At 37.7% G+C, this 9,428-nt stretch overlaps 1 non-coding gene across 1 annotated transcript; it reads right to left on the minus strand.

Annotated features, from left to right (window-relative positions):
• Positions 1-3,579: 3,579 nt before the first annotated feature.
• On the minus strand, positions 3,580-3,662 carry trnal-uaa (transfer RNA leucine (anticodon UAA)). The gene has a single exon. It is a non-coding gene; the product is annotated as a tRNA-Leu (tRNA).
• Between the last annotated feature and the right edge of the window lie 5,766 nt (positions 3,663-9,428).

A 9,428-nucleotide genomic window follows, 5' to 3' on the forward strand; every position in this document is an offset into this window, starting at 1 on the left:
CATAATAAGAAAAAAACATAACATGAAATGCAGTTGCAAGTGCGAAAATAACAAATAATATCACATATAAGTCGCTCCGGAGTATAAGTATAAGTATAAATATAAGTATAAGTTGCACCCCGGCCAAAACTAAAACCGGAAAATACGTTTGTTACGTTTTAATGATCTTTTCATTCTAAATTTGTTGTGCACTTTTTAGCCAAAACAATTGAATAACTTTTAATTGGACCACTTTTTGCTGTTGATATTTTATGTTATATAGATTATTTGAACAAATACTGTGAATATTCTCTTTAAAACTTTGTAAACAGTTCATTATAAATGGATATAAAGTGGAATCTAATGGGATTTCAATGGAGAAACTGGAGTCAATCACAAAATATAACAAAATATGAAAAATCCACGTGGTTTTGTCAAAGTAAAACCAGTATCTGACTGTAATTTACTTTTTATTTTTTAAGTTTCAATCGACAAATGCTTATGGAAATGTTGATGTCACAATAGGTCTTATTTTATCTCCAGATACATTATTTTTTGTTTCATCTTTTGTAATTTCTTATTTCTTATTTTTATGGTTTTACTATGGTTTCACACAAGCCTGGAAATTCTAAATGTATGCTTATTTTTGATATAAAAAACTTAAACAATGAGCATTCATAATGGAATTTTGAGTTTAAAGGATCTATAAAAAGTCAAGGAAATCTATAAATTAAAAATTACATGATATAGCACCTTTAATTTCTTTTATAACTAGAAATAGTAGTTGTATCTTATATTCACTTGTAATAAATGTCAATGCAATTTATGCAGTAAATGAGCTTTTATCCACATATTTAAATTAATTGCGCTTAAATAACAAAAATAGCATTTAGTTAAATTGGAGCCAAACTGACTTAATTACTTTAGGGGAAATTGTACAAAAAATTAAAAAGATAAAGAAAAGCACAACATTACCATTTTAGATTTTTGTGACACTTTTATTTAGACTATGTTGTTTTGTTTTTTTGTTTTATTCACTTGTGTTTTGAAAATGTTATTATTATTTTATTTTGTAGCTGTTCAAGTGTTAATGTTGAAGCCAGAAAAGGTTTGAATTTTTCTATTTAAATAACTTATTGTCAAAGTTGTCAGAACAGTCTAATTTGTCACTTTTAACAGTGACTTCACCTCGTCAGTATTTAAAGGGAAATGTATTTTTGTACTTTGTCAAAACAAGAACGCGCCAATAAAATATTTATCTTTTCACGTCATTTGCCTGTTTTAATTGTTCATCAAATCTTTCTTATAGGATGTGTGTCACTTTACAGCACGCCTCATTATAAGTTGCATATTGCAAAATAAATGTTTCTAATAGATCTACATTTCACCAACAATCTCCAAACTGAGAGGAACTCCTGTTTTTTGTATCAGCTGGTCAAATATGACTCTACCCTAAGGACTTTTATGGTATTATTTTGCATGATGCAACATGCATGACATATTAAATAAAAGAGAGATCAGACTGTCAGAGCAAAGGGCAGACTTCTTCCCCGTCCTCAGATATACAAAGTACATCTATGTACACGTTTTTTTAAAAACTAACAACTCCGTAAATCTGCTACAATAGTCCAAAGTACGTCAGTGATCCTCCTCCAGGCCAAGAACGAGTCAGGTTTGTGGAGATGCAAGCGCGCACAGTAAGGACACAGGTTGCACACATTTAGTGCAACAAAAGCATGAAAACAAACAACATGTTTTTCTTTGAGTCTGTGGCTCAACTGTGACATAAAGGTGCTTTTAACTTAGTCCTGTTTTGTACGAACAGTTATCTTACAGTATTTTCTCTAAATACTTTTTGGACCGCTACTTTTACTTGAGCTATATTATTTTGCAGTATTGGTCCTCTTACTTGAGTACAATCTTTGGCTTCCCTCTGCTCTGTGATACTTTAGAAGATAAAACTTACTGCTGGTCTCAGAACATAACAAGTCATTTGAATGCTACAATTTCAGAAATTTCCCAAATTTAAAATTTGCATACAAAGTTCAAATTGCGTCAAATTGAATCAGTTGTTAAACTCTTTGCCCTAAACCTACTTGAGGTGAAAAAATATCATATGGGGCGATAGCACCCCCTATAGAGTGAAATTACATTTCATATGGGGAGTAAAATATATACATATTTTTTAATTTTATGAAATTTGGCACAAAATTCCAATTCGGCATCTCGATCAAAAAACTCAATGAGTATATTTGTTACGGTGTGGCCGTGTAGCCGATGACAGAAATTTCCCATGTTATTCCGAATCTCTGGAATTTGAGCCTGCTGACACTTTATACTTTTACAAACTCCTCCGAGGGCGATTAACCTAATATTTAGTGGGACTCATCTTCAAAAAAACATTTTTTCTTTTACAAAGTATGGATTTTATGTGGCGCAAAGGGGAGAAGACGCGATAGTGTCACGGATTCAGCAATAGGATGGATCTATATTTATATATAAATATAAATAGGTGAGACAAAACAGCCTCTACACAAGAGGCTTTATCAGCACAGAAGAAATACTAGTTCAGGACCACAGAGTGCCGTGCATCTCCATCTTGAAGCCTCTAATCACTCGTTTGAAGACGGTGAGGTGAAGGTTTTAAGCAGGGAGAAAAGATGGTTTGAAAGAGGAGTCAAGGAAGCTATTTTTGTTAAAAAAGAAAGACCTTCTTTAAACAGAAATGGAGGGCTAAGGTTTAATCTTTCTGTTATCTATAATGGGTTACTGAACCCCTGGTAAGGTAGAGGACCAGGACCAGGGCATTTAGATGCTAATCAGGTACTCAGGGTGGTTGAGCCAGGGTCTCACAAAGACAAAGAGGATTCTAATAGCCCATTAAGATTCTGAATAGGCTAGCTCGGTAGATACAAGGGGGGAGTTTCTGTTGAAACAAACAACTCTTTCTACTTCAGGAAGGCTCCTCCCAATGGGCGGGTCTTACCACAGAACAGTATTAATATCGGAGTTCTCGATCTAAATTCTTTTATTGACAATGACTCTTGGATGAGAGTCGAAACGTCTATTTTTTCAAACTGAGTCCAGATGACTACAACTGAAGCATTTTCAACTATATATAAATATATATATTTTTCTACGGTTTACTACTTTTTGAGCTCTAATTTGACCCCCTGAACATGCTCAAAAACTTTGTCCAAAGTTCAGAATTGGCAAAAAATTTAGTTTTTTACGGGCCATTTTTTGGTGCGTTAAAAAATGGCGCCACTGACCAAAGTCAAATTTATTTGCAATTCGTTTCGTGATATGTGTCTGAAAAGTAGGATTCAGTTCACGGTGCACAAACAACTCCAGGAGCAGTAACAAGGGAAGACTGAAATATGATGTGTGTAGAATGTTTGTCGAGGTCTTTACGCACGCTATAAAAAGAAAAATAGTTTGTTCACTGCAGAGGACATTTTATTTTCAAAAACAATCACAGCTTTTGCCATTTGCAGCAACTGAATTTCGCAGTTTAGATTTAAGGTGCAGGTGCCTAAATTGTATCTATAAAGGAGGAGCACAGGACAAGAGCACAAAGGAATGAAATCAATAAATAACTACCAGGAGTGGGGTTTGAACCCACGAGAGCTGTTGCCCATTGGATCTTAAGTCCAACGCCTTAACCACTCGCCCATCCTGGTGATACCATGATGACAACACTTTTTTACATTACTCTCAGTGTCTTTGTTTAAAATGTTCTGGCCCATTTGCTTTATTAAACATCAGGACAGTGCAGTGTGAAATGAGGAGAAGACTGAGGAAAGACTGTCCAGCGGTATCTGAGCCACCCAACGGCACCCATAGGTGTCAATTTCAAAAGTTCAAAAGAACAAAAAAAATAAAATATTCACCAATATTATGATACGCTATTTATAGGCTATTACCCAAAAGCCATTTTGTGTATTAGCATAAGTATATTTTGATTTATTTGACTAAAGTCTGTATCTACACTTCTCTGCCTTGTTCTTAAGCACTTTAATTTTTTTTTTTTTTATGATTAATATAATGACTAATGCTGCGTTTTGTGTGTCTGTGTGATGTCTGTGTGGGATGCAGAAGTAAGTAACCTTGAACCTTAATTGGAAAACCTGGACAAATGCAATAATGCTCTGAGCCTAGATATAGCAGTTATGAGTTCTGGACAGCCTTAAAATCATGAAAAACAACCTGAAGAGTTCATTAATGAATGACTCACAGATTTCCAGAGACTTGAGCAACAACAGAACAAACAAGGTCATTATTTTAAGTGTGAAAAACATGTTTTGAGTGAGTGAATGATTCGTGGAGTCCAAAGGTTTTTTTCAATAAATGTCGTTCATACAATATTCATTTAACACAAAGTACAAGGACAGACTAAGAGCGTGTACTCAGCGTGTACTCAGCGTGTGCTAAGCGTGTGCTCAGCGTGTACTCAGCGTGTGCTCAGCGTGTGCTCAGCGTGTACTCAGCGTGTACTCAGCGTGTACGCGGCGACAACGCATCGTAAAGAAGCTACTTTTTTGACCTGTTAAACATGAATTGCTCTCATATATATTTATTTGTCAAAAAAAAGCATGTTGTGACATTAGATGAGTTTTGGCCAAGTGGTTGCTAGGCATTTCCTTCTGTGATGTCATCGGAAGGAAGTAAAAATAGTGAACTTTAAAAACTAGCTATTCTGCGATAAAGTTTGTATAATCTTAAACAAAATACATCTATATTTAACTTAATTGCATTTTAGTTTCATGAGTCGTCCAACCTGTCAGAGGAACTTTAAGTATCCATGGAGATGTTGATGTTTTGCTGTAATGTAGGAATTTATCTACTTACAGATGTTTTTATTAGCTTGGTTTTGGTTTATGCTTATTAAACATCACCTTTTCTGAAATAAATCATTATATATAATAATAATAATAAATATAGCCGCAAGCGGCAATGATCGGCCCTCGCCACGCCGCCGCCACACCGCCGCCACGCCGCAAGAGGAGGGGGCGCTAACGCGCCCCAATTGTCCTTTTATTACGCCTACTGCTGAATCTGTGACGCTGTCACATCTTCTCCCCTTTGTTTTACCATCAAAAAGCTATTTTATTTTGAATTCTTGGCAAAATGTGCAGCTTTGCCGCACAGACACCGTGACTCTTTGAATAAAAATGTGGATAACTTTTGATGGTCCTGAAGATGAGTCTCACCAAATTTCAGGTTAATAGGGCTGACGCCCTGGGAGGAGTTTGTGAAAGTCTAAAGTGTAAACATGTTCTGGCGATTTCCCCATTGGAATAACATGAAAGGTTTCGGTCATCGTTACGGCAACGCCATAACAATTATGACATGGGTCTCATTGACTTTTTTGATGAGGATGCCAAAATTGAGTTGTGTGTCAAATTTCATATAATTTCGCAAAACTAAACATTTAACCTCCATATAAAATCTGTAGGGGGCGCTGTGGCGCCAAATGAATTTATTTCACTTCAAGTAGGTTTAGGGCAAAGAGTTTAACAACTGATTCTAATTTGACGCAATTCGGACTTTATCTGCGCAAACGGCAGAAATTTTAAATATGGGAGATTTCTGAAATTCTAGCTACAGTTTGCGGCTTCGCCGCACAGAGACCGTGAGAGGTATCAATGTAATTTGGATAACTTTTGATGTCCCACTCCTCAGTAGCATTTTCACCAAATTTCAGCTTTTTAGGGCCAACGCCCTGGGAGGAGTTCGTAAAAGTACGACGTTTGGAAAAACTCCGAAGTCATGTTTAGCCATTTTTGAAGCAATATGGCCGACATTTGGTTGGGCGGACGGCGTTGCCGTAATAATATTTTTTACTTCTCTTGTCACCATCTACCTCTGCGCCAAATTTCATGATTCTACGATCAGATTTTTTTTGGGTCATTTCCCATCTCTCAATGCATTTTTGGTACATTTGGGGGCGCTGACGCGCCAATTTTTTTATTTTAGAAAAGGGAAATAGCCAGAATGTAGAGAGGCACGATTTTTAGAGGTGTGAACATTTTTGTGACTTTTCGTCAATGTTCACTGGGTGAAAAATAGGGGGGTTGGTCCCGAGAAGAAGAAGAAGAAGAAGAAGAAGAAGAAGAAGAAGAAGAAGAAGAAGAAGAAGAAGAAGAAGAAGAAGAAGAAGAAGAAGAAGAAGAAGAAGAAGAAGAAGAAGAAGAAGAAGAAGAAGAAGAAGAAGAAAGAATAATATTCCGATGCGAAAACAATGTTTCCCATTTTTCAAATATCATAAACTATACATTTTCGGAAAGCGCTCGCGCTTTCCTACCTCATGGTGTGGGTCCCTGGTCACTGACGGGTACTTTCGTTAATTTTGAGTGGGCTCCGCCCACTTTGTGTTTTTGGCCCTCTATACAGTAATAATGTTCAATTTTTGCATTACATTCTTATATGCACGGAACATGCAAGAGATGGGGAACGTATTCGTGAGCTACTTAGCGCAAATGAGTGCTTTATATGGGGATCTCAATGTAAAGTGCTCGTTTAGTGCGCACTTTTGCACGGGCTTCGCCCGTTTACAACGGTAATGTTCCATTTTCCTACTACTAATTAGTATGCACGGGGCATGCATGAGTGAAGGAGTGCGTTAGTGAGTGTTTGGAAGTGGTCGAGCGCTTCGCGCTCGATTTCGTGCGCACTACGTGCGCACTTTCGCAGCCGTGCTTCGCACGGCCTTACGAGATTAATAGGCCTCTCGCCAGCTTGTGGCGCTCGGGCCTAATAAATATAGCCGCAAGCGGCAATGATTGGCCATTGCCACGCCGCCCGGCAACGCCGCCGCCCGGCAACGCCAGAGGAGCACCACAATTTTCCTTTTATTACACCTACTGCTGAATCCGTGGCACGATCGCATCATTCATATTTAAAAGAAAAATGTGGATAAGTTTTAATGGCCCACTCCTGAAGATGAGGTTAATTGGGCTAACGTCCTGGGAGGAGTTTGTAAAAGTATAAAGTGTAAACATGCTCAAATTTCAGAGATTGTTGACCTTATATAAAATATCTCTTATTTTTCTATTCAAGTATTTTAAGTTCAAGTAACACATGTTTTATATACATTTACATACATTTAAATTATGATTACATGGAACAAAATGACAATTAAATAGTGTCAACATTTAGTTTTCTCGAGCGTAGTTTGCTTTTTTTTATTGCTCAGATTTTAATTGTGTCACATATTTAGATGTATGAACTTATGAAAAACATTTATTGAACTGATTTTTAAATTGTTAATATGGTTCATATCATAAGCCCACTAGTTACTTTAGCCCATTTATTTTCCTATTAAATGCCTAGAAACAATATGTTCCTGTGACAGAGAATGGTACTGCAAAGGATCATCGTTGGTTTGTGATGTAAGGTTTTTTTTTTTAGCAACAACGTGTTTTTGCCGACGCTAGAAATTATTCGCTCGCTTATCCTACAGCAGTGCATTGTGGGAGTAAACCGGGCACATTACCTCACACTTAATGTCTGACCGGCCACTTGTTTGTGAGCTGGGCGAACATTTCACTGGTCAAGTTTCCTGATTACCATATTTGCGGAAAAGATCCATGTTAAAGGTTCTTTGTGACTTGTAACACCTGCTGGTCTTGTTGGAAATGGTGTTGCTTTGCCTTGAATGTTCCACAGTATGGCATTAATCTCATGGACACAAGCAGACGAAGCACCAGATCATGTAAATACCCCCCCCTTTTTTATTATGTTCAGCGTCTTTGGGTCACTGAAAAGCGCTATATAAATAAAAGTTATTATTATTATTATTATGTTACGGGTCACATCTGTGGAGTAACCCCCACAAGAAAAAAGGGCAATGTTCACCTTACCAGAGTGGTGATTGGGGCCAGTTAACATAAATCACACTCTTATGAAGTCGCTCTCTGTGTATTGGTTTGTCATACATTTGTACAAACAATGACTGTGACCAAAAACTGATTCTAATAAATATGTGAAAATGGTTCAATTCCACTCGAAGGTGCCGTACCTGATTTTTACAGTCTTAAAAACTTGAAGGAGTCAACTGGATGATTGACAAAACGTCTTCACTCTTCACCCTCTGTGCCTGAGAGGATAGCACAGTTTGCTGCGTGTCCTTCCCCAGTCTCATCCCCATTTCACACTATACTGTGATTTCTGTCATGTCTTTAAAGGTCCCATATCATGCATAATTGACTTTTCAGAGCTTTTAACCTTCTAACAGTGCTATTGGTACCTCATTATGTGCCCAAAGTGTTTTTTTGATCCTGCAGTCTTCAGCTGGAGAACAGTCTCTATCCTTCCCCTCAGATGAGCAGACGGACCTACAGGATGAGTCAGCCTGGTGAGCGCTGTAGCGCGCTTCCCTGTTTCAGCCAATCCACCCTGTACCTTTAACACCTGTTATTTCCCCATGGCAATTCCCTCTTCTGCCTGTAGAAGATGTGCTAACACCAATCCAGATGAAGGAACGCCTGGCTGATAGAAAGTATTGAGTACTTTTCAGTAAATACTTTATTTTAAGATCTAAAAACATGAAAAGTAAAAGTGAAGTTACTCAAGAGTATGTTTTTAAAGGGTAATAACAACACAAATAACGCATAATACGAGCGTTTGAAGTAAATATCACGTGTGTTGATTGTCAGTCTTTGCCCCTCTCTCCAAAAGGTTAAATGTCCACGCTCTTATCGATCAATGACGTTGTGAAATCCAGATTTGTCCATTCATCTCTTATCAGTCGAGCGTCACACACTATCTCGTGCGTGGGTTTTACGGTGCGCTGGTCCAGGGCCAGGGCCGCTATAGCCCCCGGGGGTCCGCCGATCTGGACCGGACCCAGAGTGACGTGTGAGGGACAAAAGTGAACTGGAGTCAGAGAGAAAGATCCATAAACGGGGGACTCCGAACGGCAGGACGTCACACCACAAACACGAGACGGGACGAGCCAAATGAACTGCAGTTTTGTACGAGTTTGTAGTAATTATTGAGGCAGTGACGATCGATAGAATGAATAAATATGAAGCACACTGTATTAATGATAGAATTGTATTGTTTTTTTTTTAATGAATTGTGGCATTGATTTGATTGTAAGCAGCTGGATAAAGGTGCACTACACAATGTGAAGATGTTTTTATTTGCTTAGAATGTTCCACATTGTAGTATTAAACTCATCCGTCTTGTATTTATTCAATTTCAGGTGTTTCTATTGCTCTTAAAAACCTAAAAAATCGTGCATTCTTACGGGGTCGCCTCTCACTCGGTCTGGTGTAAATTGTGTTGTGATTGATTCATGCTTGTTTGAGTTAATCCTGTTTGTCCTGCAACTGAGGCTCAAGAGCTCAGGAAATACCTGTGTTCACCTACCCCCTATCCCCGCCCACATCCTGCACTTATTTTAAATTATTTTAGATATTTAAAATATTATTTTACAAAGA

This window comes from Eucyclogobius newberryi, unplaced genomic scaffold (genome assembly GCF_026437365.1).
Source record: "Eucyclogobius newberryi isolate DKJ021-1_F unplaced genomic scaffold, fEucNew1.0.hap1 SCAF_106, whole genome shotgun sequence".
Taxonomy (NCBI): Eukaryota; Metazoa; Chordata; class Actinopteri; order Gobiiformes; family Gobiidae; genus Eucyclogobius; species Eucyclogobius newberryi.